Source organism: Lepisosteus platostomus, chromosome 16, assembly GCF_059453375.1.
Source record: "Lepisosteus platostomus isolate fLepPlt1 chromosome 16, fLepPlt1.hap1, whole genome shotgun sequence".
Lineage (NCBI taxonomy): Eukaryota > Metazoa > Chordata > Actinopteri > Semionotiformes > Lepisosteidae > Lepisosteus > Lepisosteus platostomus.
Window position 1 is genome coordinate 11,063,665 of NC_142626.1, and position 21,678 is coordinate 11,085,342.

Genomic DNA, 21,678 nt, shown 5'->3' on the forward strand with positions numbered 1-21,678 from the left:
GGTAATACTACTGTTCCGTCCCTCCTGGGATTTTTCTGAAGATTGCAGATTGTGACAGTAGGGGAGGAAGAAGCACTGGATTGACTGTGCAAATGGAACCTCTGAGGAATGGACTGGTTTGGGACTGTACAGGCTTCTCCGCATGGGGACCACTTGTACATCACAGGAGCCTGGAGGAGTTCTGTAAACTAGTAAGAGTGACAGGCCACCGAAATGTGTGGTCCTGAACTGGTGATATAACGTATTACCACCAGTTCAGTGAAATAACAGACAATATAACAATTTTTTACAAAAATATTACAGTTTTGATTTGCGTATACTGCAGATGAGTAAATGAAGCTCCTCACCTCTGCCAGTACATGTTCATCCTTGACAAAAATGGTATCATGGTTCCTGTGCTCCTGTGCAGAACACAGACTGCAGATCAGTGTCTAGTCAGTCTGACAGAACAGCTCCAGAGCTTTGCAGTGTTGCTGGCACAGTCTGGTCTCCTGGTCTCCATTCACCTCCACCAGTCTGTGTCTCTGCAAAGCTGGCTCCATGTAGTGCTTCCGGACATGTATCACGCAGTAGGCAGCAGGGCAGACTTGGCAGTATTTCACAGCTTTGCGCTTCATTCCAGTACAGAAATCACAGGAGACATCTTCAGGACTAGAATACCTGTGAACAAAGGGAATTCAGTCAGATCATTTCCTTTAACTCCCAAAGAGCTGTACAATAACGCAATAATGCCTATGTTATTTTGCTATATCAACAATATTTTGGGGAGGATGATAGTTTGTATATGGTGATATTTTTTTTCAGCTCAGTTGTTCTCTTTCACTATGAACAGCTGCTTTTGTGGGTTAGTGCTGAGTTCACTACACAAGAGATAAAAAATGTGATTCCACGACAATTACATACATTGTCCCTGCAATATTTCACACACTCAGAATCTAGAATAGTGAAGTTACAGTAACTGTACTGATCCTAAAATATTTCACATTCTATGGACGTGAAGTCCATACACAGAATGTATTAACTCTGCAATTACAGCACACTCATACCTAATGACAAAAATGGTATATAGTTGCCTCCAGGTGGTACAAGACTGTCACGTTAATTGCCATGGTAATTGGTGCTGTAAGTCAGGTGAATGGCTACCCTATTGTCACGATTATAGTCCCTCCTCCTTAAGGGTGCTCCAGCCCTTTCACTTCAGACTTAATTCTGTGCACCTGACCCCTTTTCCCAGCCCACATTAAAAGCCAGGTGCTGATGTTCATCCTGGCTCTGCATCTGGTTTCCGCACCGTGCGAGTCTGGGACCTGGAAGCGCCTGGTCCCGTTAAGGTTTTAACCTCTGTTCCTGTTCCTTGTCCGCCGGTTCTGACCCGGTTTGTGTTTTTAATTCCTTGTTTGGATGGATCACCTGGCTATGGACTTTCTTGTATTTTTGGATTCCCTCTATGGATTACTTTTGGATTGTTTGCCTCGGCCACACCTCCCCCGTGCACCAGCGCACTTTAGACACGCCCCCCCATGTTTTCAGCCCCGTATCCCTGCATGACTTTTTCCTAGTGTTTCCCACTTCTTCGGATTGTGTTGTCCGCACAGGGTCCGGAAAGAACTGTTCGTTACACCTATAAATACTAGCTTGTCTCACTGTTTATCTGTGACGAGCATGGCAAGTGCATGTTGCAGTTTTGGTGCATACCTGATGTCAATCACTCATAGAATTAGACAGTATGTTTTATGTACCATGAAGGTAAATGTAATAAAAGACAGTGACATTTTTAAAGGCTTAAACAGAATAATGAAACTAAAAGTCCTGCCACATTGCAAACAATTAGTAGAAAGGAAAATGTTGAAGTTAATTACACATATTTCTGATTAGGGTTTCTGAGTGTTGAGTTGAGGGAGAGAAATAAAACAAAGTTTTAAATATACTCTACATAAAATGAGGCTCAACAGGTTAATTTTTTTTTCTTTCTGCTCTGGAATTTTCACTGTGGAACTAACCTCTATTTATTAATATGTACAATAACTATATCTTATTTGTATGCTATTTGTATTCATATATATCTGGGGAAATTGGTCTCAAATTATGTCATATTGATTTTAATGGTTTTTCTAGGTACATACTGTAACTTGATGTAGGTCTGAGTACTTGTTGTATGTAAGTTTTATTTTCATTTTTATTGTGTCTTTTTTTTAAACATGCCATCCTATTGTATGTCCAACTGTCAAAAGGCTTAAATGAGTCACCTGGGGTCTGGAGTGAAGGATCCATCACCGAAGTCAATTTGTTGCTCTTTTGAGACATGACTCTTCAGAGACAGATTACTGGGTGACCCTGGTCTATCCTTCTGAATTCTATAGAGAAGTCAAACACATGTCTCAAATTAAACTCAATCTCCACATCAGACACTAGCATCAGACACTAGCAGAAAAAAGGCTCTTTATGTTTCAAGCACCATTCTGTCATTTGCTATATCCATGTCATATTCTGAGAAGGCTGGTTTAAGGCCTTTAAACCCATTTTCCCTCCTGCCCTCACACCAGCTTTACCTCTGCCTGAGCCTGATGGAAACTCTGCACTTGGCCACACAGTCATGCAATATGAGGACATGGAAGAGTTCCCAGATTTCATATTTATTTGGCAAAATGAAATCCCTGCAATTGTATACCTTGATTTAGCAGGCTTCAGAGCAGTTTAAGCAAATCCTAATTGGAGGATTTTACGCAGTTGTTTTAGAGGAATTGTAATATCTGTGAATGAAGCATTGAAGGTAATGCAAGGTGATATTGGATCTAATTGCAAAGAATGAAAGAAAGGAAGAAGCTCATGACAATGGAGAACATTGCCTTGTGATTGGATTATTTTTAGAAATATGCAGCTGGTTTCACGGTGATTGGGATGTCAAGCAAGGGCTTAGTGTGTGAAAAGAGAGGACGTGTATATTGGGTCTTGTTGCCAGATGGTATCTGTTTTGCACTGGGGAATTTGACATTGATACATCTGTGCAGTTGTTGTTTTGAGAGAAAGAGACAGGAAACAGTAACATATTTCTGAAGTTTTGTTTTACTGCTTGAGTTGGGTGTTAAAATGGGTTTGATCTGGAGAGATTAAGTAACTGCAGCTTACTAAATCTTTGTTGCTCCCAGTTCAAGTACTCAATATTGTTTTGTTCTTTGAATGGCCTTTTATTGCTCTGTGGGCTTTAATGATACTGATTTAAGGAGAAAGTCCAAATCTGAAATTGTATCCATCGTTGATTTCTTCTGACTATCTGTTACTGCGGGTCATATACTGTATGATATCTAAAGTAGCTGACAGGCTTTATGTAATGGAACTGTAGTTGTTCGGCTGTATGCGGGGTGGTTAGATTTCAAACTGAGGCTTACTGGTGTGATCTCTTAGTGTAGAGAAATTAAGTACTTTAGCCTTGTAAGATTTAGGAGTGGTATTTGATCACCAGGGAGTAACAGTGTTAGGAGCAAGTGATATCAACATTAACCTACATTTGTCATAAAGTACATATCCTGACTGTACTACTCAAGGTCTTATTCATAACTCCTAACACAAAGAGTATCCTATGAGGTGTTTGCATACAGCATGTGCAGATGAGGCATGAAGCAGGAAAATACAGAAGATCAAAGGTTGTTTTATAGCTGTTTAAATAAATATTTGTCTTGTCTCAGTATGGTTGTAATTTATGACTCTATGACTAGAACTGTATTGAAGAATATATAGGACTCATTTGGCCTCATGTCTCATATGAACTCATTTCTCTTATGTTATGAAGAAAAACACAAGATTTTTACATTCACTTTTGAGCTGTGGCTTATTATACCAGAATCCTCCCATAAAGTATTTTTTTGTGTGTGCTTGTTACAACTCATGTAATCACTCTGAGGAACACATAGTTTGATGAAGGGAACAAGTCATAAACATTTTGAGAACTGATTTTAAAATATAAAAATACCAGGCTGTTGGATGAACATGTAAATGAACATGTAAAGAGTTAATTTTACACATTTCTGAAAAGCATAAAGAAAAAAATAAATCTGGTTGACTTTAGAGCCTTCTTCAGGTGTGGGGGAGAAAGACGTGATCTGTTTTACATGTCTGTTACACAAAAATAACAGATATGTGTGAAACACTGCAGTCTTTTTCAATTTCTGAACTCTTTATAGGTTTCAGCTTTTCCCGCTCCCCTAAAAGATCTTCATTTTGTTAGTCTTTTTTTTAGTCATTCATATTTTGTATTACATTCCTGCACTCTTTATCTCACTCCATTGCACCTCAAGAGACACACCATGTGAAATACATATATTTTTTGTTCACTATTTTTTCACTATGGAATTAACCACTACTTGTTCATTGGCAGCTCTCCACTTGAACAATTACTGAATGCTATTTGTATTCATATATACAGTATTTAAATAAACAGTGCACATCACACCCTTGCTCGTGAACTTAACCTTATAATATCAATCTCTGGGGAAATTGGTCTCCAATTATGTCATGTTGATTTTCAATACTTTTCTAGGTACATAATATATCTAGAAAATATGTCTGTTGACTTCCTGCCTTAACTTTTTGCAAATTTATGAAGGAAAGTGCAGACCGATCTCATGTCCACCTTTCAATAACCTTGAAAGAGTTACCTCACCTGGGATCTGGAGTGAGGGATCCACCACCAAAGTCAATGTGTTGCTCTTTTGAGTCATCGCTCTTCATAGACAGATTACTGGGATCTGGTGATCCTGGCCTCTCCATCTTAAGCTATGAAAAAGTTAAACACATGTCCCAAATTAACCTCAAACTCCATATTTGGACACTGGACAGAAATACAGCATATATGTATAATACTTATTTTACATTTCAAGTATATGTCTGTTATTGGCTATATAATATGCCCAGAAGGTTGGTTTAGGGCATGTTTCCCCCATTTTCTGGCAATAAGATAGATAAGATAATATTTTATTGTCCCCTGAGGGAATTGTTTTATGGACACCCAGCACTCCTGTACATTTAAATAGAATGCAAAAAAAAAAAGAGAAGAAAAGAAAAAACATTGCACATTATTTTATTGCACATGTACAGTATAACACATAACAATATGTAACATTTATAATACATCACAAAAACATGTTGCACTCAAGTGGGTTGTAAGAGTCAAAAATGTGTTTATCCTTGACATTTGCGTTGACAGCTTTAATGGATAGTGGAACAAAGGAATGTTTGTATCTGTTTGGCTTACATTTGGGAACCCTAAAACGTTTGCCAGAAGGAAGAAGTTGATATTCGGAGTTGAGGATGTGGGAAGGATCTGATATAATTTCCCCTGCCTGTTTGATTATGGATTTTTCAAAGATTGTCTGCAGGGAGGGGTGCTGTTTCACTCCCATGACTTTCAAAGCTGTCTGGATGAGGCAGGTAATTTGCGATTTAAAATTAACTGATAGATTACCAAGCCACACTGAAATATCATATCTGATAATGCTCTCTATTACAGCACGGTAGAAGAGTAGCATTAATACAGTAGCTGATGCACAGTATGGATATCTGTGATTATTACTTAGCAGAATACTTTATAGAATTAGTAGCTGAGCATAAAAAGAATAGGAGCATACTGTAACGCGTGTGAAGGCCATAAACTATATTAATTTTGGAACATAAACATACAGTATATGGCTGGTCTCGGTACTTTAAATAAAAAATACACACCAGTATTCCATTTCTCTTAAACATTTTAAGCTTCGAAGTCTTTAACTAACGTGATACCGGAGTCAACAAGCATAATTTTAGAATTTGATTAAAAGGGAATATAATATGGAATCGCGTATCTAAAGAAATTAATAACGATATAATTATATTCATGTACCACAACACAAGAATAGTACATGCTGTACATTGTCTGTTGATAATGTTTCTGATAATGCGCAAAGAAATTTAAAATAGTCTTCATTAGGTGTGAGGGCAGGAGTGGATCGCAGCAGGCATAATCAGCAAATTAGGAAAACAAAGAACAGGACAGGTGAGACGTGTATCCAGAGAGCGAGTGATCAGAAAAAGGAACAGCTGTTACGCCCAGGTTTTACGCTCTCTCTCTGCTGAATGAATAAAAGCATTTTATTAAAACCGCATTTGCGTTTGTCTGGGTATTTACTTTGTAATCTGTGGTTTACATCTGCTGTATTGCTTTGAGATGTCACTTTTAAAGGTGATATGTAAAATAAAGTTTTTTTTTATTGTTATAGAGAAACATTTCAAAAATGATTTGCCTTTCTAACAGACAACATCGTGAATGATCACCCAACCTTTTAAAAAAACTGTACAGTAAGAAAAGGCCATGAAACGCACATTTCAGAGAAAGATTTTCCCTGGTTCTGAAAAAAAGATCTAAAGTGCTTACACCTAACTTTCTTAATTCGATGTATTTAAAACAGTGAACTACTGTAGGTGTAACATAACATTCAGAAATACAATCGAGAATAGTTTTGTGGTTTTTGTATAGATGAAACGTTCCTAAACGTATAACGTAACAAAATTAAAGACGATTAAAATCTGTAATCTTTCCACTTGTATGTCATCAGAAAATACAAGATGTTTCTGCTTTGTGTAAGGATGGTATCAAAAAGTAATCTAAGTGGTGAGAAAGCTGTGCTCAATGATAATTAAGGGACTTAAAAGTAAAAGGAGATGCTTCATATTGCTTGACTAATTTTAAAAACTAAGTTATAAATGCAGACGCTCTCTCGGTGCCGCGACGGGTCTAAATATCTAAATATACATTTGCCCCGGGCAGAGGCCGAAGAGCAGCCGGCTGGGGTGCGCGGGGAAGAGCAGGACAGGAGTGAAAGTGGTCAGGGCGGGGTTTAGGAAGGCTGCGGACCAGTGCGGCTGTCCCACAGTGAAGCAGGCGTACAGTCTGGGCAGGTATCCGTTTTCCTTGTAAATAGTTCCCTGCTTCTGCACCCCTGGGTCTTACTCTCTCTCTCTTTTCTCTCTCTCTCGGGCACGCGGGCGGTGTGTTGGCTCGCGCTGTTGGCGGGCAGGGGCGCAGTAGAGCCGGGCTAGCAGGTGGTGACGGAGAAGAAAAATAAAGGCTTTAACTTGCTTTAACTCCGCAAGTCTGAGTTCTTGTGTCTGTCCTATCCAAATCCGAAAGTATTACAATATGTATCTGTATAGCAGTTGGTGTACAGCTTTTTAGTATAGATTACACTTTTCTAAAACGTATTTAAAAAATAAAAACGATTACAATCTAATCCTTCCACGTTTGATCCCAAAATCCCAAGAAAAATAAATCTAAACGGGGAGAAAGCTATGCTGAAAGTTTATTAAGATACTTAGAAGACAAAGATACTGGATCAATTTATGTTGCATTTGTCTGATTATGATTAAAAAAACACATATAATTAAACACGCATTTGCGATTTAAATCAAAACACGATTTAAATCAATATAAATGTTTATATTGTAACACATACTGTACAGCCTCCATTTCTCTATAAAAAATTAAAAGATCGTGTGCGCAGCCTAAGAGGGGGGTCCACTGTCAGTGACAGCTGACAATCCTCCATACACCCATGTGAAAAATTAATAATGCCAATGTAAACGTCGTATTTACAATTTGTTGATAATAGAAATCTTAGGTTCTCTAAAGCTTTGTGATAGTTGACCCAGGCAGCAAAAGATCAGCTGTACTGGTAAGATGCGACACCGAAGATATGATTAATAACCTTTTAAATCTGAAGGGAGATCTAAAGGGATCCCCCCCCACACACACACACAATAGAAGCAGGAAGCAGAAGCAGGGACCGTTGTCAGAAGGGAAGAAGGTGACTATTCATTGTCATCAAAAGTGACTTAAATTCGATCATGCTGTGATATTTAGAAATATAAAAGTCAATTGATTGTCCATAACATTGCTATTCTATTTTTTCGAAGAAACGTTTGTTAAAAGAAAAGTCACAGCACAAGCTGGATTTAAACACACAACCTGTAGGCTAGTAATCAGGCACGTAGACCAGGGGGCTACTAGGGAAGTCACGTGAAGAGAGAGGCGAAACAACCCTACACAGCCCTGTCGCAGTACACGAATATAATCATATTGTTATTAATTTCTTTAGATACACGATTCCATATTATATTAGCAGAAAAGCTTAAAACTACCACATTTTTTACATGCTATTTCACATGTTAGTTAAAGACTTCGATGCTTAAAATGTTTAGGGAGAAATGGAATACCGGTGTGTATTTTTTTCTTTAAAGTACCGATTCCTGGAATCTGACTAGCTGACACCCTTCTGAAGTGGTTCCATAATATCTGGTATACGGAAAAGAAAGCGTTGATAAAAAAGCCTGGATTCTCATGTATCTGATACAAGTATCTTTTAATACAGTCTTTGCTGTGCTCTTGAGGATCCTTGTGATATTTTGAGCTCTGGTTGAATGATAAGTGTCGCAGTTTAAATAATTTTAGAAGTAGTTAGAAATTATGAAATGCCCTGTTAAAAGCAAGGAAGTTTTTATGCCCGTTGAAGTAAAACAAAATGCCTGACAAAGTATGGCTTGGACAGATTCCAAGTGCTTGTACAAATGTGCTAAAGAAATTATACTTTGAGTATACAGCTTGTCCAAAGTCATCCATTATTAATACTATTAGTAATATCTTCAGTAAAGGCTTTGATGCATAAATATTTTTGATAAAGGTAGGTTGTGTACTTTTGTCCAACTGAGCAATCTTGCTTTCATAAAATATACCAACATTTTAATGACTGATGATTAACATGCTGTAATACACAGTTCAAAATTAAAGGCTCAAATGCTGTACATGAGAGGTTAAGCTCCCCCTGGCGGTTTTACAAGGCGACGCCGGATAGTTAGTCACGTGACACACGTGAACTGCGTGATACCCCGGTGGGCGTGTCGCGGTATGCCGCGAAAAACCTCACCCATTTTGAATGGCTGCATCTGTAGGTACAGTCTTACACCTGCATCACCACCAACAGAACTATTAAGGACTTTATGCATAAATGCCAGCAAATGGAGGTAAATGAAATTACCCTCTCCTGCAGCTCTGGAATTGGACTAGGGTTAATTAATATTCATACTATGATTCATTATATTGTAGATAATACAGTACATACATTACAGCCTACATACAGTTTCTTACAGTACCAGCTCTTTAGTATGTTACAGGATTCTTATCAAATCTAAGTGTTAACTAGAGCAAATTGAATACTGCACCATCCTCTGATTCATGTTATCTTGTTCCAGGAAATCTCAGGAATGTGACTGAATGGGAACACAAGCTTTCTTTTCAGATTGCTGGAGAACCACGTAGTAAAATCTCATCATGTTTTTAAAATGCTGTGAAGTACAGTATTTTGAACATTTAACTGTTATATATATGTTTTCCTTAATTTACTCTATTTGGTGTATTTTATAGAATTAAAATAAGAAAATCATATTTTATTAAATAATTAAAATCTGAAAGAAATTTTTACTTTAATTCTTAATTACGTTAAATAAGCTTTAAATAAAAAAATGTTATTAGAAAAAGAAACAATTTAATTCAGCAATATTTAATATTGAATAAAGAAAACTGTTTTTTTTAAATCAACACTGTGTGTTATAAAAACTAACCTGCAGCTGAAGGAGAAGGGGAGCACAGGTCTCTTTGATGCATAACTGAGGAATCTTAACTTCTATAGAGTCCAGCTCAAAACACAGCAGCTAATTATCTTACTTTTTTAAACTATTTAAAAACATTTACCATCTTTGTGCTATTAAAACACACCTTTCTCGTTTCAGTTTCTGTTCTGTAGTACAAAACATATCCCAGGCCTTTGTGAAAGTAAGTTCAATCTTCAGGCCAAGTTACTCACCAGAACCACAAAGTCCAATAGCTGCAACAGCTTCAATAATCCAACTCAGCACCAGCTTCTGGTGTTCAAGTTCAAAACAGAAGTCAATAATTTAAATACTGAAAAGAGCAGAAATAACAAGCTGCTGGAGAGAGAGAGACTGCCTGGATTGTCAAAACAGGTGGAACCTGTTCTGCTTGTTTTTGTTCTAACAAACAGTTAAAGGGATCTTCCCAGTGTAGCAAGATCTTCGCAAAACAAACTGGACTAGGACAAGTCTGAGAATCTAACCTGTTTGTACAGCACTGATGTGAAATGAAATGAGCTTCTTCATCGGTATTGAATAATGAAAAGGCGAAATATTAGTGATTTTATATTAGTAAAAAGTGTTTTGAAGTGCTAAAATATGTTATGGAAAAATAAGGTTCAGGGTTTGAACTGTAGCTTCTTTCTTCCTCTGACATGCAGGAGTGTGGCTGTTACAGGTTGGTTAAAAATGGCAGAGCCACACCTTTCAATTCCACTGAAGTTTTATTATCCCTTGTGCGAAATACTATATGTTTTACAGTAGGGTCCAACCAAACAATACTACAAAAACAGAAAAAACATCACCAATAAGGAATGCAGCAATTCTTTCAGAGATCATCAGTTTAAAACTGTATAAATAAATAAGTATAAATTAAATATGTATAAATAAATAACTGAATTCTAGAAAACACAATGATAATGTTCACTCACACATCTAAGTGTTCCTCTAAATAAGATCCAATAAAAAACAAATCTGGCCTAATATGACACTGTCTGGCATTGGAAAGGAAGCCACCTGTTTTATATAAATATCTCAGAAGGTTCCCTGTTCCTTGGGGCATTAAAGGAGATAGTAAATGGAAAGCAGTCATAGCATCACAATGGTTAAGGTCAGACAGCTCTGTGAAGATGGCAGGCAAATAGTCATTGTTGGAAGATTATGAAGCTGAATCTATCACTTCACACTGCAGTAACCAACAGGACAAGGGCCAGGAACTGTGTCTGGGTTCCTGCAGGAGTGGAATAGACTAAGTGCACAGAAATTAATGTAGAGGTTCTGGGTGTAGTCTTTGGGTGTAGTCAGCAGCTTGCAGTCTGTGTGTCAGGGAGTGTGTAATAGTTGTGAAAAACATAAACATGCATAGATTTTATTGAAGGATTTGTTATGATTACTGAATGGAAAGATCCAGGATACATTGGTTTGCATTCACTCAGGGTAACGATTCCAGTATTTAGTTCATAAAGCTCCAAAGTTGCAACATCAGCTCCACTATTTGTACTAGAAAGGCTTGAAGACCATGATTAGAGGGAGGAGACAAACACCAAGTGTCACGATTATAGTCCCTCCTCCTTAAGGGTGCTCCAGCCCTTTCACTTCAGACTTAATTCTGTGCACCTGACCCCTGTTCCCAGCCCACCTTAAAAGCCAGGCGCTGACGCTCATCCTGGCTCTGCATCTGGTTTCCGCACCGTGCGAGTCAGGGACCTGGAAGCGCCTGGTCCCGTTAAGGTTTTAACCTCTGTTCCTGTTTCCTGTCCACCGGTTTCGACCCGGTTCATGGTTTTAATTCCTTGTCTGGATGGATCACCTGGCTTTGGACTTATTCTTGCGTTTTTGGATTCCCACTATGGATTACTTTTGGATTGTTTGCCTCGGCCACACCTTCCCCGTGCACCAGCGCACTTTGGACACGCCCCCCTGTTGTCTTCCCCGTATTCCTGCATGACTTTTTCCTAGTGTTTCCCCACTTCTTCGGATTGTGTCGTCCGCATAGGGTCCGGAAAGAACTGTTCGTTACACCAAGCTGACAAAACACTGGTCATTATGTGCAACACTTAAACAATCATAAACTCCAAGGCTCTTTACTTTTTTCATTGCTGTTTCTCTGTAACACTAATTCACCCAATTTATAGCCAGTTTATCACATAACGAATTAGGGGGAAGCCAGAGTCTTTCCAGGCAAGCAGTGGGCAGAAGGCCGGATGCATCTTGAATGGGACTCAAGTTTATCGCAGTGCAAACAGACACACTCACACCAGGACCGATTTTCCCAGAAGCCAATTTACCTACTCGTATGTCTCTGGACTGTGGGAGGATACTGGAGCACCCAAAGGATACCTGTACAAACACTGGAAGAACACAGAAACTCCTTGCAGACAGCACTTCAGGTCTAGAATTAGAATTAAGCCCATAGCCCCCCCAGTGCTGCAAGACATCAATGCTAACCACTGCTCCACTGTGCTGCCTGTGACAGTAATTCATTCATATCTGAATTTATCTGGAAGGAGAAGAGATCTTGTCTTAACTTTACGCATTACAATGTTAAAAACCTAATGATAGTCTGGTTTACCTAATTTCAAAATTGCACACACACCTCTGTATAACTGTGTAACTGTTGTAGCGGCAAGGCTTATTAAAAATACAGGAATTAAGTTTGCTGCTTCCTTGTCAGTCTCTCTCTCTCTCTCATTTAAGTGGTATTGGATACAGGGAGGCCATTCCATTTGGTTCACATTTAAGGTGTTTTTCTAGCTGATAGAGCTTCCTGATAAGGAACAACTCCCAAGGCTGAGATTCTCCAGCAACCCTAATAAATGGTCATCTCTGGCGCCTTACTGTTTGTGAGATTCCAAGGGAGAGTTTCATCCCAAGGTGTTTACAACCCTAAGGTCAGGGTGCATTGTTATTCATCTTCCACCTCAATCATCCAATCAGGAACTGGTAGGGCAGGGTAACCCCACATGGGTCTCGAATGCCCACAGAACTTTCAACCAAAGAACGACCGTAGTTCCTCCAGGTAAAACAGGCAGCACGGGGCTCCTCTAGTGCTCCTCCAGGACATTCTTAGACTCATCTCAGAAAATCACGTAACGGCCAGTGTGTCCGAGTGCCAGGACTTTACTTTGTTCTAAGAGTGAAAAACGGAGGTTGCGGCGCGTAACCAAAGGATCCTCCTGAGGTTAGCCCAGCAGCAAGCCTTGTGAACCCACCGCGAACGTTCGCCTGATCAACGAATGAACTACTGTCGGAACTGGGGACAGCTGAATCTCAGGATTCAGGACTAGCACTACACCAGGAACGAACCGGTCTTCTTTCCGTCTAAAGAGTGTGAACTGCTTGGACCCGCAGTCACTTTCTGTGTGCACAAATTCTGCTAGTAAAGCCAGGACTAACTAGCCGGTCTTCAGAGAGTCACTGCTAGCATGTCATAGGAGAAATCTCTCCCTCCTTCTCTCCAGCCGAACCAGCACTGCCTGGCATAGGGCCAGAGGATGCCGAGTGGACTTAGCAACAGCCTGCCGCTGTTCTCTTGATCTGTATCCACACAGATTGGATGAGTATTCAACATTCTGCATTAAAGCTCGAGAATTCAATTGTTACCTCAACCACAGTTGATATAAATTTAATTCCTATGAGTGATGTACTTGCTTTTGAGTAACTAGTGTAGAAGTTGTAACCAAAGTTCATTTACGAAACAGTATAAATGAATGGTATACTGAATGTATGTCCCCCTTGGTTTGTAACTCTTCGTGACTGAATATACCTTTTGTATTCTGCTAACCCTCACTATAAGATCTGTTATGTTTATATGCACATTTTATATATTAGTAAATGTATTGTCGTGTATTAGTATCTGTGTGTGTGCGTTGCTGAGTTATCCCGCAAGGTCGGTTTTCTAATAATCATCAAAGAATCATTTTGTGACTTACTGCTACAATTAATAATTGTCCCAGTAAATGCACAAAACCCCTACATTTATTGGTGCCCCATGTGAGGACATCTACACTGTATACAGAATGCATTGTGCCCACAATTATTCAAATTACAGTTAAAAATTATTCTGTTTGATTGACTTCCAGTCTTAACCTTTTGTCATTTAGGGTACCAAATAATAAATGTAGTGATGTGCAGGTTATTAATGAACTGGAACAGTTACAAATTGGAACAGTAAAGTGTGAGACTGATTAAAAAACAATAAAAATGGTCTCAAACATGGATTTTAAATATCCAGTGTATTATCACAACAAATACTGCCATCATATGATGTGTAATTAAATCACAAATCATAGATGACATGTCCAGGACATGTAAGGATCATTATAATGCAGCGTGGACCCTTTTCTTTGACCTGCTAACTAACTTTCCTCAATGGTGCCTCATAATAACACTGGCAGCTGAGCTGCTTACTGGTTTAAAAAAACATGAAGCATTAATTTCACACAGGATTATCTATCATCTCACATAGGGCCTTCATCTCACAGAGTCCAAAAGTCTCAGATTTTTGTACAAATAAAATACCAAATGTCATTCACAGATAACTATTAATCAAGCACATAGATGTCTCCTTCTTCCACACCATGATCTTTTTTGCTCCTCACTGCGTAGATCCTCCTTGCTTATGGGTAGAAGGCTGCTGGCCTGGTAGTACTAGATTTAGAAAAGCAAGTTCTTTTTCTTCCTTTTCAGAAATAACAAACTTTAACTTAAGTCTTCAAAGAGTCTGGCTGATTGGTTACAGTGCTTTCATCCATCTCTCACGTCTCTCTTTACCTGACCTTCCCCTGACTTAAAGCACAGTCCCCTCTTGCTCCCTTACTCAATGCACAGTCTCCTCTTGGTTCAAGAAAACCACCATCGTCCCGATCCCCCAAAAAAACAGATTCAACTGCCTAAGTGACTACTGTCCCATTGCAATCACATCTATCATCATGAAATGTTTCAAGCAGCTGATCAAAGCACACATCACCTCCTTACTGCCTGACTCCACTGCAATTTGCATACTGACAGAACAGATCAACTGCTCTACACACTGCCTCTACACTTAGATAAGAAAGGAACATACAGTATGTGAGAATGTTTTTTGTTGAGTACAGCTCAGCATTCAACACCATCTAGGCCCCAGGCTTATCACCAAGCTCTGGGGCCTAGAACTAAGCTCCCCTCTCTACAATCCAATCCTGGACTTTCTGATGATCCGGCCGCAGGTGGTGAGAGAATAATTATTGTTTTCTAATCTTAACCTAATCCCTATAAACTTCTATCTTTCTACTCTTCTATGCCTCCTAAAGAGCTTGTGGATAAAACATTTCATTGCTGACAACACCACCGTACGCTGTACTGTTCGTGCATTGATAAATAAACCTTGATTGATTGATTGATTGATTGAGTCATTACAAGATGTAGAGAAACTTACACTTAGAGAAAGGGGGTCTTTTTTAGAGAAAGGCAAGTACCTATGCCACTTAATGAGATATATTCAAATACAGCAATATAACATCTCCAGAATTATTATTTAAAGGAAGAAGAGCTGATTTTCCACAATTAATCATATAACCTGAAAGCCTGTTACATTTATCAACAGTTTTAATAAGGGACTTTATTATTTTTTTATTACTGAGATAGGGACTTAGAAGCTTAAAATACAACTCTATTATGGAGAATGTCTTATTAACCCTAGATGGAAAAACAAGTGTTATATTTAATCTCGTGTTCTTAAGCAGTATGAATTTGACACAATTTTAACACATGAATTTAGCACGCAAGACAGAAATGATTCAACCTCAGCACCAAACACAAAGAACAACTTCTCCCCAATATATCACTCGAAGAGAAGATGGGTAAATAAGAGTTTTTCATTCTCATGTAGGAATCTATCCCATACCTGTGAGAGAGCCTCATGCTTCATAGTGGTGTCCTAGGAGTAGTTAGTGTAGAAGGAATGCGCACCCCTGTAAGTTTGGCTAGTTCTCTCCTTCACTTGCCCTTGTGATGACAGCATGGGCATGCTTTAAAGTAGCTGTGTCCTCTCCCTCCTGACCCTCCCAGAAGGCAGAACAGCAGATGTTGTTGCTGTGAAATCAGTCCTCCATGTCCTTACTTCTTTCAACAGTGTAACTGTAGGGTTCATGTGGTGGTGGTTTAAAATAATGCATTCAAGAATGAGAATGGATGGAGGCAGCTATTATTTTTTGGACATTAGCAGTCACATTTCCAGCTTTCCAGTTGATCTGTTTCGAGGGGCATTGTCACCAGAGATCCCCGGTGGGAGGAGGAACCCTGACCCTGAAGTGGGTTGGTGCCCCAGAAAACGATGAGACTGCCAACAGGGAGGAGATAAAACAACTCGCAGACTGGTGCCGAACCAACAACCTATGTCTCAACATCAGCAAAACCAAAGAGCTGATTGTTGACTTCAGTGGAGATGGTGAATAACTTCAAATTCCTAGGCGTTCACATCTCTAAGGACCTTACATGGACACTGAACACCTCCAGTCTCATCAAGAAGGCACAACAGCGGCTGTACTTCCTGAGAACGCTGAAGAAAATACACCTACACCCACTGATCCTCACCAACTTCTACAGATGTACGGTGGAGAGCATACTGACCAGCTGCATCACAGTCTGGTACGGCAACTGCACCGCATCCGACCGTAAGGCACTACAGCGGGTGATCAAAACTGCCCAACACATCATCGGCAGTGCCTTACCATCCATCCAGGAAATATACAACACCAGGAGTCTGAAAAAAGCCACCAAAATTATCTCTGACCCCACTCACCCTGGTCATAACTTGTTTGTTCCCCTACCATCTGGCAGAAGGTTCCGGTCACTCCAGTCGCACACAACTAGACTCCAAAATAGCTTCTTCCCCAGAGCCGTCAAGTTGGTGACTCCCCCACTCCCTTCCACCTTATTATGATCTCTCCTAACATCCTCCTGTACCCACAACCACTGTACTCCTACACCACCACACATGTAAGCCAAAATTGTACTGTCCCCTCGATAGCCCAGTAAAATTGTAACAGGCATAATAATATTTAATATTTATTAATTAACCATACTACTTTTAACCATACTATTTTTTTTTGCACTGTTCCAAGAATTACCTTGCACTGTTTTTGTCCTGTTAAATTTTCTCTGTTTGTGGAATTTTGCACAGTTTTGATTACTTGATTACATGTTATTTATGTTATGTTATTACATGTTACTGTTATTGCTATTGTGTAACTGTCTACTGTCTTATCTTCTGTCCTATTTATATACTGCACCTGAGTGACTAATGAGAAACACTTTTCACTATACTATGCAGCTGTGTAAGTTTAATGACAATAAAGTTGAATTGAATTGAATTGAATTGAATTGAAAAGAGCCTGACCAGACCAGTAACAGCACCACCTCTGGTGAATGAGAGCATCACACTTCTGCCAGGATTCCCTGCCACTGTAAGACTGTGTATTATCATTGTATTCACCACAACTTTTATATGCGATGCAAAATATATACAGTGTAGCAGCAAAGCCTGTTAATAAGACAGACATAAGTGTTGCTGTACTTTCCTAAATGAGGCCCCATCTCTCTCCCATTTCTGCGGTCCAAGACATCCATGTAGTTTCTGATTTAAAATGTTTGTCTTTCTATTAAGGAAAACCTCTTAGGATGGGGATGCACCCACTAGTCAGGATGTGCCAATTAGTCTTGATGGATGACCATTCCTGGCGTGTCTTGTTGTCCAAGTGAGACTAATCCCAACTGGTTTATGATCCTACAGATGCAGCCATTCAAAGTGCGCGGTACACACACGTACCGGAGGTAATTGGCTACGGCGTCGCGCATTGTGACGCACGATGATGCGCGGTACCGCGGTACGTGATTGGTTGACCGACAGTGGTCCGTTGGTCTGTCGTAGAAAGATTTACAGTAAACGTCTTTACTGTGCCCGTTGTAGTATTGAATATTTATATGGAATTTTACCACTGAAGGGAAATCTTAGTACCTGAGCATAAAAAGAATAGGAGCATACTGCAACGCGTGTGAAGGCCATAAACGATATTAATTTTGGAACTTATACAGTATATGGCTGGTCTCGGTACTTTAAAGAAAACATACACACCAGTATTCCATTTCTCCCTAAACACTTTAAGCATCGAAGTCTTTAACTAACATGATACCGGAGTCAACAAGCATACTTTTAGAATTTGATTAAAAGGGAATATAATATGGAATCGCGTATAGGGCACAGTTAAGACATTAAATATACATACTGTGTACAGTAAAGTTTGCATACGGTAATATGTTTATGTTCCTAAATCAATCTCTTTTATGAGTATGTGAAAGGCATGGTGAATCGATTCTCAAAAATTACTGTACTTTGCATGATTGGAAACAAATACGTGATTGTGAAATGCTGTGGTGTTACTTTAACAAAGACGGTCAATGAAAAAAAGAATGTGGACCAGGGCAATACTTTGAGTTTACACTTACAGCTTGTCCAAGGTCATTAATTATTAATACTATTAGTAATATCTTCGTTAAAGACTTTGATGGCGACAGCCCAAACATGAGAGGTTGAGCTTAATTAGCTCCACCTTGCGGAAATTCCGGATACTATTATTTTGCTTGCGGTATTATAGGAGAATTTACAGTAACTAGCGGTATTTACCGGTAACCCGCGGTAGACTGCGTACAGCGCACCAGAAAATAATGCGGTATCGCCCGCGCATTTTGAATGGTTGCATCTGTAGATGCTAGAGGTCATGATTACTCATTCCTAAGGTGACCAACCAATCAGGAACCTGCAGGGCATGGAAACCCCAAATCCCCCCCCCCCAACCTCTTGACCAATCATATATCAGCTGTATTGGCTCTGGTTAAAAGGCCATGCACAGGCTCAGAACTTCACTCTTCCTTCCGCTCTCACGCACCCTCAGAGACAATCACGTGACAGCCAGTGTTGTCTGCATTGGGACTTGACCTTTGTTCTAATCACTGAGCTAGAGGAAGCCCGTACGTAAAGACAGAATTCTGCCCTAGGTCCAGCCAGCAGCAAGACCTTGTGAACTGCTAGCAAAGCCAATGTGGACCCGTCTGATCACCGGAGCATATGGCTGGGACTCTTTGTCAACATCTGAATAGTTTATTCAGAAGTAGCGCTACGCCGAATGCAGAGTTTCTGCCCCCTAAAGAGTGACTCGCTCACACCCGCGGTTACTGCTGTGCCCAGACTGTTTCAATAGTTACGCTCAACGCTAACTAGCATGGTCCCTGGAGAGTAAACCCTGGTCCAACGCAGCTGACAGCTAGATACTCTCTCTTCCCCCAACTCCGGGTCCACCAGGACTGGCTGGCCGGGAGCCAAGGAAGGACAGATTGGATGTTGCTTCAACAGAGTCTGTTGGCTGATCCTTTGTTGTCCGTGTGGGAGATATAAATCCATATCTGGATAAGTAAACCTAATATCTACATTGCCTCTGAGCCACAGGGATCACTTAGTGGAAGGAGACCTGACTGTTCTCATACAGGAGTACATAGTTGATTAACAGTAATGCTGAGAGTACGGACGTATACCTGCTATTTGGCTAATTTTTCCTTCAAAGCAGTAGCTTTAGAAACCAGCATTCACAAATACGCACAGCTACAGACATCACCCTTCCTAACGCACGGAACTAACAGTTTAACGTACTAACAAACGCTAATGTATACATTTGAATCTGTGTAAATTTTAATGAGAGTTTTGTGAATGTTTTAATATTTAAATACTGTGAAGATCAATGTATGGCTTATTGTGGAGTATTAAAAATAATAACCATACTTGCATGCTTCAGCCTGTAAAATATGGCTTCAGTTCAATTAATAAGCCTGCTGTGTCTGAGCACACAGACCCAAGTGCTGATTTAACTAGACTCTCCACACTCCACTCCATTCCAGCTGTGTTGGGTGTAATAAGGGCTCAGCTGATTGTGTCTCATCCTCTGCTCCTTATAAAGCTGCTCTCTGTCTAGTCCTGCTGTCCTGGGAGTGTTCATGCGAAACTGCACCAAGCCTATGTTTCCAGCACTGACTGGCTATAAGTGCTGCTGGACCCAGGAAGACAATTTGCATAGAAGAGACACTTTGCATTGGCAGAAGATGTGGGAGTGTTTATAGCCCTGTGAGTTTAACACTTCATGACTGAGAGCTGCCCTTCATGGCAACAGAACCCACAGCAACAATGACTTTCATCACAATCTTCATCTGGACTCTCCTCATCCAGGTTGAGGGTAGGAATGAGTTTGAAATGTTTCATAAGCATTTTATATTTGAAGTGAAAAAAACTAAAAATTTAATGCAAAACAAGAAAACATTGAAATCAAATTAATTAATGAATTGGTGTTTTCAATAGTTTCTTTATTTTTAGAATCCAGTGGACAGGTTACTGTGACTCAGACCCCAGCAGTGAAATCAACTGCTCCAGGACAGACAATCACTGTTGTAGTATGCTCTCTGAAGGCACCAGTTCTGTAGGGTTTGGGCATTTACTGGGACAATTATTAATTGTAGCAGTAAATCACAAAATTGATTCTTTTGACGGCTTTAGAATCCAACCATGCGATATAACTCAAACAACGCACACAAACAGGTACTAATACACGAGGATACATTTATTAATACATAGAATATGCATGTAAACCTAACAGATCTTATCGAGAGGGTCATCAGAATACAAAAGATATATATTCAATCAGTTACAAAGAGTTACATATATCAAGAGGACATACCTTCAGTATATCATTCATTTAGACTGTTTCGTAATTAAACTTGGTTACTACTTCTACATTAGATACTCAAAACAAGTACATAACTCAGGAATTAAATTGATATCAACTGGTTGGGATAACAATTGAATTCTTGAGCTGTAATGCATTGAAGTTGAATACTCATCCAATCTCTGGGGATTCAGATCTCCTGCGGGCTCTCTGGCTCCGTGACAGGCTGTGCTGTGCGGCTTGCGACGGTGCGCTGCTGATGCTCACTGACCGGCTAGTTAGTGTTGGCTTTAACTAGCAAAGTTTGCACACAGGAGAAAAGATGACTGTGGGTCCCAGCAAGTCAGGAATAGGACCGGTTCGTTCCTGATGAAGAGCTAGTTCTGAATAGTGATTCAGCTGTCCACAGTTCCAACCTGTTCACGAGGCTTGCTGCTGGTGCTAACCTCGGGTGGATCCTCTGGTTACTCTCTGGCAACCTCCGCTCTAGACTCTTAGAACAAAGGAAAGTTCTGGCACTCGGACACACTGGCCGTTCCGTGGTTGTCCGGGCTGAGTCTCAGGAAGGTCAGGAGGCGCGCTGCGAGAATGTCCTGCCCTTGGGAGCCTTCTGCTCCTGGGCCGTCCTGCCCTGGAATTCTCCTTTGAATTCCCTTTAGAAAAGTCCACGGAATTCCAAAAAAGTCTCTCCGGCCCTCTGTGTTGCCTGTTTTTACCTGGAGGAACTTCAGCTCGTTCATTGGCTGAAAGTTCCATGGGCATCAGAGTCCCACGTGGGTTACTCGGCCCTACCAGTCCCTGATTGGTTGATCAAGGTGAGATATGAGTCATTTACTCCTGACACCTAGGAATGCAGTCCAGATGTCCATCTGGCACTCCCTAGACAGATAGGCGCCAATGGATGACCATTGATCATGATAGCCAGGCTTAACTAAGTGCATCCCCCTTTGGGAGCTGTCCCTTATCAAAAGAAAACATCTTTAAATCAGCCTGCATGAATAGCTTCTCTGTGGCTGCACCACAGAGATGAAGGGAGAGATGAGGGCTCATTTGGGAAAGCACAGCAACACTTAATTCTGTCTCATTAACAAGCATTGCCGCTACACTGTGACCTCTTAGACCAGTCATGCAGTGTATGACAACAATCACTTAGCCTGGTATCAACAGAAAGCTGGAGAAGCTCCAAAACTCCGGATCTGTTATGCAACTACCAGTCCGACTGGGATCCCAGAGCATTTCAGTGGCAGTGGATCTGGGACTGATC

The 21,678-nt window shown here is 40.1% G+C and overlaps 2 protein-coding genes across 5 annotated transcripts in view; both read right to left on the reverse strand.

Moving 5' to 3' along the window:
- The window catches only part of LOC148646876 (protein NLRC3-like), a 39,649-nt gene extending 29,610 nt beyond the window's left edge, over positions 1 to 10,039 (reverse strand). The window contains exons 1-4 of the mRNA XM_088608956.1: positions 9,885 to 10,039; positions 4,658 to 4,770; positions 2,247 to 2,354; positions 348 to 660 (exon numbers count right to left, since the gene is read on the reverse strand). The gene's annotated coding sequence lies outside the window, so the exon portion shown is untranslated. The remainder of the gene's footprint in view (positions 1 to 347; positions 661 to 2,246; positions 2,355 to 4,657; positions 4,771 to 9,884) is intronic.
- Positions 1 to 21,678, reverse strand: part of LOC148646869 (NLR family CARD domain-containing protein 3-like) — an 823,351-nt gene that overhangs the window by 503,917 nt on the left and 297,756 nt on the right. The window lies entirely within an intron of this gene.